Here is a 9,917-nt window from a genome sequence, read left to right as displayed (position 1 = left end):
ATCTTGTACCATGTTTGCTAAATTCCTGTATTTCTGAGAAGATATCATGTTTCTGCTAAGTTACAATATTTCTGCTAAGTTCTGCTAGGTTATTTTATTTCTGCCAAGTATTATGTTTTCTTTACATTATTGTAGTTCTGCTAAGTATTTACATTTTTGCTAAGTTCTTATGCTTCTGCAAAGTTATTACAATTTTTTGCTATTTTTCAGCTTTTTCAGCTAGTTTCAGCTGACAGCTTCAGCGTTACAGCATCCACACTGCATTTTCGCAGGAAATGCAAATTTTTCTAGTTATTGTGTGGATGCTGGAGGCATCCACACTATTGAGTTCCTGTTTCTTTTATTCTTTATTGTTGTGTGGATGCTGGAGGCATCCACACTATTTGAGTTCCTGTTTCTCTTTATTCTTTATTATTATTCTTAGGACTTCCGTACACTTTTCGCCGTGGATCTACTTCCACAATTTTCAGCCGATTTTCACCGTTCAAATTTTAAACTATTCTGCTATTTCTGCTAATGATGGCTATATCTTTTGGTATTTTATACTGTTATACTTTTTAAAATATTAAGCTTTTTCCTTTAATTTGTCCCATTGAAATGAATGGGAAACTTCCATAATTCTGCTAAAACTTGCTTGTTTTTGAAACTTAACTACTTTTGTCATATTTTCACGTAGAACAACCATTCAAACTTTAAAATGTTCTCAAATTATTGGGCTATTCAGGAATAAATCAGCTTTTTCAAATCTTTTACCGTTTTATTTTTATCCTCTTAAAGTTTTGAGTTGCAAAATTGTGATTTTCAGAAAATACATGCGTTGTTATGGTTGCTATGCACTTGGCTTCCAGTGTGCCACTGAAGGTTTTGCAGTCTTCTCTTCATGTCCGAACAACTTCTTGCTACTTGCTCAATTTTCACTCAACTTCCACAAATTATACATCAAAACGTAGGTATTTTTGCTGGCTTTCAGAAAATGTCACCATCATTGTTGTGAGATTTATAGAATTTTGGCAAATCTCCTCAGACCAACACAAAGTCTCAAAAATCCCATAGAAAGTCAATGGAGAGCTTGTTCAAAATCACAGCTTGATTTCTGTAATGAGAGGCATATTCGAATCGTCATATCTCCTTAACGAAGCGAAGTTAAAACATGAGGCTTGTCCCAGTATATCTTCAGACACTCCTGACACTCACAATTCAAGAATTTCTTTCTCACCTATTACCGTTCTGAAATGAGTTAGACTTGTTTGAGGGTAGGAAATTCGTCCTTTCGCTCAGATTTCTTCAGATTTCAAACTCTGGAAATGATCCACTTTTTCTCTCGTCATATCTTTTTAATGGATATCAACAGAGACCTGAAAATTTCCATGACTGTTCACCAAAGCCTGCTGTCTCTTACGGTGAAAGAATGATATCGATACTCCAAATAGATTTAGAGTTAGAAAGCGTTGTTTGAGGGGAAGTCAAGGCAGTTTTGTTGCGCCTCTACTCAGTTATGGTGCATTACAAGTCAAATATCTTCAATAATTCATATTTTAATGATAAATTGTCAACACTGTAAGATTCCCCATCTCTTCTGAACAAAACGGTGTAAGAATGACCGTTCTAGCCCCTACGGTTAGAAATTATGGCCATTTGTTTGAGAGGAATCCTCACTATGAGAAATTCACTGCAGAAATCCTGTCTCTGTGCTCTGTGTGTGTAAAACGGCTGCACCTGTTTTGGCGGGAAAAAGTACACAGCCTCTCTGATTGGTGGATTCAAATTTAGCAGCTCCCAGGCTGCTTGAATGACCTAACAATTGACCTCTCTCCTGTGTGTGTTGCTCCTCTGTGTGTGTGTGTGTGTGTGTGTGTGTGTGTGTGTGTGTGTGTGTGTGTGTGTGTGAGAGAGAGAGAAGAGAGGGCGAGACAGAGTTTTATGGGAGCATCTTATTGTATGATTTAAATTCAATATATTTAGACTGGTTGACTGAATTGGATCCTGTGTGTCTCTGTGCATGTGTGTTTCCATATGTTTCCATATTTGTGATTGTGTGACTGTTACACTTTTTTTTGCTGAGTTTTTTTTCATTTAACAAGTACATTTGAAGGACCCTTAGCATGTTCAGCATTTTTCAGCTGTCCATTTTGCTTTTCCAATTTTTCTGTTTAAGTTATTACTATTGTGCTGAATCATACTATTTCTGCTATTTTATAAGATTTGTGCTAAATATAGTATTTCTGCCCAATATAGTATTTCTGATTAATTATAGTTTTCTACCAAATCATAGTACAGTATTTTTGCTTTTTATACCATTTTATAGGATATTTATATTGCTTAATATAGTATTTCTGCTTTTTATAGGATTTGTGCTTAATACAGTATTTCTGCTAAATGTAGTATTTATGCTTAATCACACTATTACTATATATTTCTGCCAGCTTCCCAGCCAGCCAATCATATCTGAGGTCTGCCGTTTCTTCTCTCGTCATATCTCAGCGACGGATGTACAAAGAGCAATGAAAATCGCAGTCAAAGTACACCAAAGTCCGCTGATTCACCCAGTACAAAAATTATGCTTCTAGTCCACCTAGTTTTTGAGTTACATGACGTTTTGTAACTCCAAAAAGCGGCGCTCTTTGCTCTCACCACGATCTAATTCTGACTGCTCATCACCCTGTTTCCCAAGAGCTCACTGTCTTTCCCAGTGGCGCAGCTGGTAATGACAAAGGGCTGCTACCCAGAGGTCGTGGGTTCAACTCCACCTTGCACAACATGTTTTTTGCCCTACAAATTAATACACTATCACAGACCACTAATTCATATTCATCATTTATTACAATTCTGAAAACTTTTACCAGCTTTTCTAATATGGACCTCAGATTCTTCTTAACACTCCATGGCACAAATACTCTTCCCTTTAGGCTCTGTGAATGTGTGTGTGTATCAATATTTCTCCCATTTTAAAGTATTACTCCTCCATAATTGGTTTCTGTTAAATCAAAGTACTTTTACTACATCTTAGTACTTCTGCTCAATCATAGTATTTCTGCTAAATCATAGTATTTTGCCAAATCATGGTTTTGTGCCAAATCATCAGAATCGTGTTTATTGGCCAAGTATATGTGCATACAAATACAAGGAATTTGGTTCCGTAGATGGTGGCTCTCGATCACAGCAATGTAAATCTCACACACACACACACACACACACACACACACACACACACACACACACGTATCTATATATACATTACACATGCATGCACATACATACACAAAGCTGTGTAAACCAACTATAAATAACTAATCTAAACGTATATACATAAAATACAGAAATGAAATGAGGTGGAATGAATACTACACAATGTACATAAGGTGCAGTTGCAGTCTGGCAGTGGGAGCAGTGTGACAGTTCAACTGTTTAGAAGGGAGATGGCGAGGGAAAGAAACTGTTCCTGTGTCGGGTGGTCCTGGTCTGCAGGCTTCTGTACCGTCTGCCAGAGGGCAGCAGATCAAAAAGTCTGTGTCCAGGGTGTGAGGGGTCTGTGATGATTTTCCCTGCCCGTTTCCTGGTTCTTGAGAGGTACAGATCCTGGATGGAGGGCAGGGGGCGCTGATGATCCTTTCTGCTGCCCGTACAGTCCGCTGCAGTCTGCACCTGTCCTGTTTAGTGGCTGCACCATACCAGACTGTGATGGAGGAGCACAGGACAGACTCAATGACTGCAGTGTAGAACTGGATCAGCAGCTCCTGTGGAAGACTGTACTTCCCCAGTTGTCTCAGGAAGTACATCCTCTGCTGGGTCTTTTTGAGGATGGAGTTGATGTTGGTCTCCCACTTCAGGTCCTGGGAGATGGTGGTACCCAGCAACTTGAAGATCCCCACAGTCGACACAGGGCTGTCTGATATGATGAGGGGGGGCAGAGTTGAGGGATGTCTCCTGAAGTCCACTGTCATCTCTACAGTTTTAAGAGTGTTCAGCTCCAGATTGTGCTGACTGCACCAGAGTACCAGCCGCTCAACTCATCATAACATTTGTGTTATGTTATAGTATTACTACTAAGTGGAGGAATTTCTAAAATGTTACAGTATATGTGCTGATTACAGTATTTCTGTATAATAGAATTTTGGCAAATCTCCTCACACCAACACCAAGTCTGAAAACTGCATAGAAAGTCAATGGAGAGCTTGTTCAAAATCACCGCTGGATTTCTCTAATGAGAGGCATTTTCAAATCGTCATATCTCCTTAACGCAGCAAAGTTAAGACATGAGGCTTGTGCCAATATATTTTCAGACACTCCTGACGCTCACAATTCAAGAATTTCTTTCTCACCTATTACCATTTGGCCATGAATTGGGTTTGTTTGAGGGTAGGAAATTCATCCCTCGCTCAGATTTCTTCAGATTTCAAACTCTGGAAATGAGGCACTTTTTTCTCTCGTCATATCTTTTTGATGGATTTCCACACAGACCTGAAAATTTCCATGACTGTTCACCAAAGCCTGCTGTCTCTTACGGTGTAATAATGATATCGATAATCCAAATAGATTTAGAGTTAGAAAGCATTGTTTGAGGGCAAGTCAAGGCAGTTTTCGCTTTGCCTCTACTCAGTTATGGTGCATTAGAAGTCAAATATCTTCAATAATTCACATTTTAATGATAAATTGTCAACACTTTAAGATTCCCCATCTCTTCTGAACAAAACGGTGTGAGAATGACTGTTCTAGCCCCTACGGTTAGGAAATTATAGCCATTTGTTTGAGGGGAGTCCTGACTATGAAAAATAGACAGCACAAATCCTGTCTCTGTGCTGCATGTGTGTAAAAAGAGGTGCACCTGTATTGGCGGGAAAAACTACACAGCCTGTCTGATTGGTGGATTCAAATTTAGCAGCTCCCATGCTGCTTGACTGACCTAGAAACTTGCTTGTCTCTCCTGTGTGTGTGTGTGTGTGTGTGTGTGTGTGTGTGTGTGTGTGTGTGTGTGTGTGTGTGTGTGTGACAGAGAGAGAGAGAAAGGGAGGGCGAGAGAGTTTTTATGGGAGCATCTTATTGTATGATTTAAATTCAATATATTTAGACTGGTTGACTGAATTTGATCCTGTGTGTCTCTCTGTGCTTGTGTGTTTCCATATGTGTCCATATTTGTGATTGCGTGACTGTTATACTTTTTTTTTGCTGATTTTTTTTTCATTTAACAATCACATTTGAGGGACCCTTAGCATGTTCAGCATTTTTCAGCTGTTCATTTTGCTTTTCCAATTTTTCTATGTAAGTTATTACTATTGTGCTAAGTCATAGCATTTCTGCTGCTTTTCAGTATTTGTGCTAAATACAGCATTTCTGCTAAATCATACTATTTCTGCTATTTCATAGATTTGTGCTAATTATAGTGTTTCTGCCAAAAATTGTATTTCTGCCAAATATAGTATTTTTGATTAATTATAGTTTTTCTACCAAATCATAGTACAATTTTATTGCTTTTTATATGGCTTCTAAGACAACCAATCATATCTGAGGGCTTGCACATTCAAATTTGCATATTGTTGCCCTCATTGCTTCCCAAGCCAATCATATCTGAGACCTTACACATTCAAATTTGCATATTGGGGCATTCATGGCTTCTAAAATAACCAATCATGTCTGAGGGCTGGCACATTCAAATTTGCATATTGTTGCCTTCATGGCTTCCCAGCCAGCCAATCATATCTGAGGGCTGGCACATTCAAATTTGCATATTGGGGCCTTCATGGCTTCCCAGGCAACCAATCATCTATGTCATATATCTATAATATTTCATATTTTTATTTTAAATGGTCAACATTTCAAGATTCCCCATGTCGTCTGAACAAAACGGTCTAAGAATGACCGTTTTAGCCCCTCTGATTAGGAAATTTATGGCTGTTTGTTTGAGGGGAGTCCTGACTATGAGAAATAGACTGCAAAAATCCTGTCTCTCTCTGTGCTGCATGTGTAAAAGCCTGCACTTGGTGCACCAGTTTTGGCGGAAAAAGCACACAGCCTCTCTGGATTGGTGGATTCAAATTGAGAAGCTCACAGCTGTTTGACTGACCTAGAAACATGCTGTTAACAGGCCATGTTCACTTGCTGATGCTGCTGTGTGTGTGTGTGTGTGTGTGTGTGTGTGTGTGTGTGTGTGTGTGTGTGAAGAGAGAGAGAGAAAGAAAGACACACACAAAAGACCTCTTTAGGGCAGCATCTCATTGTTGGATAAAAATATTATATATTCAGACTGGTTGACTGGCATAGACTCTGTCTGTGTGTGATTTGTGTATCCATATTTAATTTCTTGTGTATTTGTTGATTTAACAGCCCCTGTTCACTTGCTGATGCTGCTGTGTGTGTGTGTGTGTGTGTGTGTGTGTGTGTGTGTGTGTGTGTGTGTGTGTGTGTGTGTGTGTGTGTGAGAGAGAGAGAAAGACACACAAAGACCCTTTTTAGGGGCAGCATCTCATTGTTGGATAAAAATATAATATATTCAGACTGGTTGACTGGCATAGACTCTTTCTGTGTGTGTCTCTCTCTGTACATTTGTGTATCCATATTTGATTTCTTGTGTATTTGTTGATTTGTGTATCCATATTTGATTTTGTGTGTATCTGTTGGCTTTTCTTATTTGTTTTTTTCTAAATATATTTTTATTTTATTTTTTCACAGGTGAACAACAATTGGTTTTCAGCGAACTTAACCATGTTCCTTTTATTCAGCTTATCATTTTACCTTTCCAATATTTTCACTTAAGTTATTACTATTCTGCTCAATCATAGTATCTGTTCCATATTAAGCTATATTGTAGGATTTCTGCTAAATCATAGTATTTCTACTATATTATATTTTTCTTTCTCAATATAGCATTTCTGCTATAGAATAGTATTTCTGCTATGTTATAATATTTGTGCTAAACTGGAGTATTTTGCTAATACATAGTATTTATTTAAAATTACAATATTCATAGTATATTACAGTGTCTCTTAAATCACAGCATTTCTGCTATGTTGTACTGTTTTTCTAAATCATAGTATTTCTGTAATGTTTAAGAATGTTTGGCTAAATATATTCTTTTCTGTTATCTTATACTATTTCTCCTAAATTCTTGTATTTTTGAGAAGTTATCGTGTTTCTGTTAAGTTACAATATTTCTGCTAAATTCTGCTATGCTCTTGTATTTCTGCCAAGTATTATGTTTCCTCTAAGATATTGCAGTTCTGCTAAGTTACTACATGTTAGCAAAGTTCCTTTGCTTCTGCAAAGTTTTACAATTTCTGCAACTTTTCAGCTTTTTCAGCTAATTTTAGCAGACAGCTTCAGCGTTACAGCATCCACACTGCATTTTCGCAGGAAATGCAAATTTTTCTAGTTGTGTGGATGCTGGAGGCATCCACACTATTGAGTTCCTGTTTCTCTTTATTCTTTATTATTATTATTCCGGTGTTTCCGTACGTTTTTTCGCCGTGGATCTACTCCCACAGTTTTCAGCCGATTTTCTCCGTTCAAACTCTAAACTATTCTGCTCTTTCTGCTAATGCCGGCTATATCTTTTGGTGTTTATTACTGTTATACTTTTTAAAATATTACACTTTTTTCCTTTAATTTGTCCCATTGAAATGAATGGGAAACTTCCACAATTCTGCTAAAACTTGCTTGTTTTTGAAACTTAACTACTTCCTCATACTTTCACCTAGAAACTCCATTCAAACTTTAAAATGTTCTCAGATTATTGGGCTATTCCTGTGTGATTCAGCTTTTTCAGATCTTCTACCGTTTAAATTTTATACCTCTTTAAGTTTTCAGTTGCAAAATTGTGATTTTTCAGAAAATACATGCGTTGTTATGGTTGCTATGCAATTAACTCAGAGTGGACAGTGGAAATTTCTGAATTTTCTCTTCTTGTCTGAACAACTTCTTGCAACTCGCTCAATTTCCACTCAACCCCCACAAATTATACATCAAAACGTAGGTATTTTTGCTGGTTTTCAGAAATTGTCACTATCATTATTGTGGGAGTTACAGAGTTTTGGCAAATCTCCTCAGAGCAACACAAAGTCTGAAAAGTCTCCTTAGAGAGTCAATGGAGAGTTTGTTCAAAATCAGCGCTGGATTTCTGTAATGAGAGGCATTTTCAAATCGTCATATCTCCTTAATGAAACAAAGTTGAGACATGACGCTTGTGCCAATATATCTTCAGACACCCCTGATGCTCACAATTCAAGAATTTTTTTCTCACCTATTACCGTTTGGCCATGAATTACATTTGTTTGAGGGTAGGAAATTCGTGCCTTGCTCAGATCTCTTCAGATTTCAAACTCTGGAAATGAGCAACTTTTTCTCTCGTCAGATCTTTTTGATGGATTTCCACAGAGACCTGAAAATTCCATGACTGTTCACCAAAGCCTGCTGTTTCTTCACGGTGAAAGAATGATTTTGATGCTCCATATAGATTTAGAGTTACAAAACGTTGTTTGAGGGCAAGTCAAGGCAGTTTTGCTTTGCCTCTACTCAGTTACAGTGTATTACAAGTCATATATCTTCAATAATTTAGATTTTATCTCTGAATTAAGAAGACCTGCAGATTCCCCCATCTCTTCTGAACAAAACGGTGTCAGAATGAGCGTTCTAGCCCCTACAGTTAGGAAATTATGGCCATTTGTTCGAGGGGAATCCTGAATGTGAGAAATACACTGCAGAAAACTTAGAGCTCTCTCTGTCTGTGTGTGTAAGTGCTGATTACAGCAGGTGCAGCTAATTTAACTGACCTAGATATACCAAGCCCAGACTCTTAACAGCCACTGCTCCCTTTTAGGCTCTGTGTATGTGTGTTTGTGTGTCTGTATCAATATTTCTCCCATGTTAAAGTATTACTCCTCCATAATAGTATTTCTGTTAAATCAAAGTACTTCTACTACATCTTAGTACTTCTGCTCAATCATAGTATTTCTGCTAAATCATAGTATTTTGCCAAATCATGGTATTTGTGCCAAAGCATAGTATTTCCACAAAATAACAGTATTTCTACTATGTTATATTATTACTGTATTTCTGCCAAATCTTGGTATTTGTTCCAAAGCATAGTATTACTGCCAAATCACAATATAACTGCAAAATAAAGGTTTTTGAGCCAAATCATAGTGTTTGTGCTACATCCTAGTAATTCTGCTCAATCATAGAATTTCTGCTATGCTGAAGTGCTTTTTTACAGTAGATTATAGAATTTCTGCTAAGTCAAAGTATTTCATGTAAATCATAGTATTTCTACCAAGTCCCAGTGAAATGAAGCCGTTTTATCTCTCGTCATAGCTCCGCGACGGAGGTACAAAGAGCTATGGAAATCACAGTCAGTGTTCACCAAAGTCCGCTGAATCACCCAGTACAAGAATGATGCTTCTATTCCACCTAGTGTTTGAGTTACACGACGTTGTGTAACTCCAAAAACCAGCGTTTTACGCCTCTCACCGCGATCTAATTCTGACAGTTCATCTCCCTTTTTTCCAAGCCGCCGCCGCTGTCTTTCCCAGTGGCGCAGTTGGTAATGACACCGGTCGGCAGCCCAAAGATCGCGGGTTCAATTCCACCTTGGTCAACATTTTTTTTCCCTGCAAATTAATACACTATCACAGACCAGTAATTCATATTGATCATTTATTACATTTCTGCAAAGTTCTATGATTTTAGCAGCTTTTCTAATATGGACCTCACATTCTTGTTAACACTCCATGGCACAAATACTGTTCCCTTTAGGCTCTGTGTATCTGTGTGTGTATCAATATGTGTCCCATTTTAAAGTATTACTTCTCCATAATTGTATTTCTGTTAAATCAGAGTACTTTTACTACATCTTAGTACTTCTGCTCAATCATAGTATTTCTGCTAAATCATAGTATTTTTGCCATATCATGGTATTTGTGCCAAAGCAT

This window comes from Oreochromis aureus, unplaced genomic scaffold (assembly GCF_013358895.1).
Source record: "Oreochromis aureus strain Israel breed Guangdong unplaced genomic scaffold, ZZ_aureus HiC_scaffold_347, whole genome shotgun sequence".
NCBI classification, from domain to species: domain Eukaryota; kingdom Metazoa; phylum Chordata; class Actinopteri; order Cichliformes; family Cichlidae; genus Oreochromis; species Oreochromis aureus.
This window is presented reverse-complemented; position numbering follows the sequence as displayed.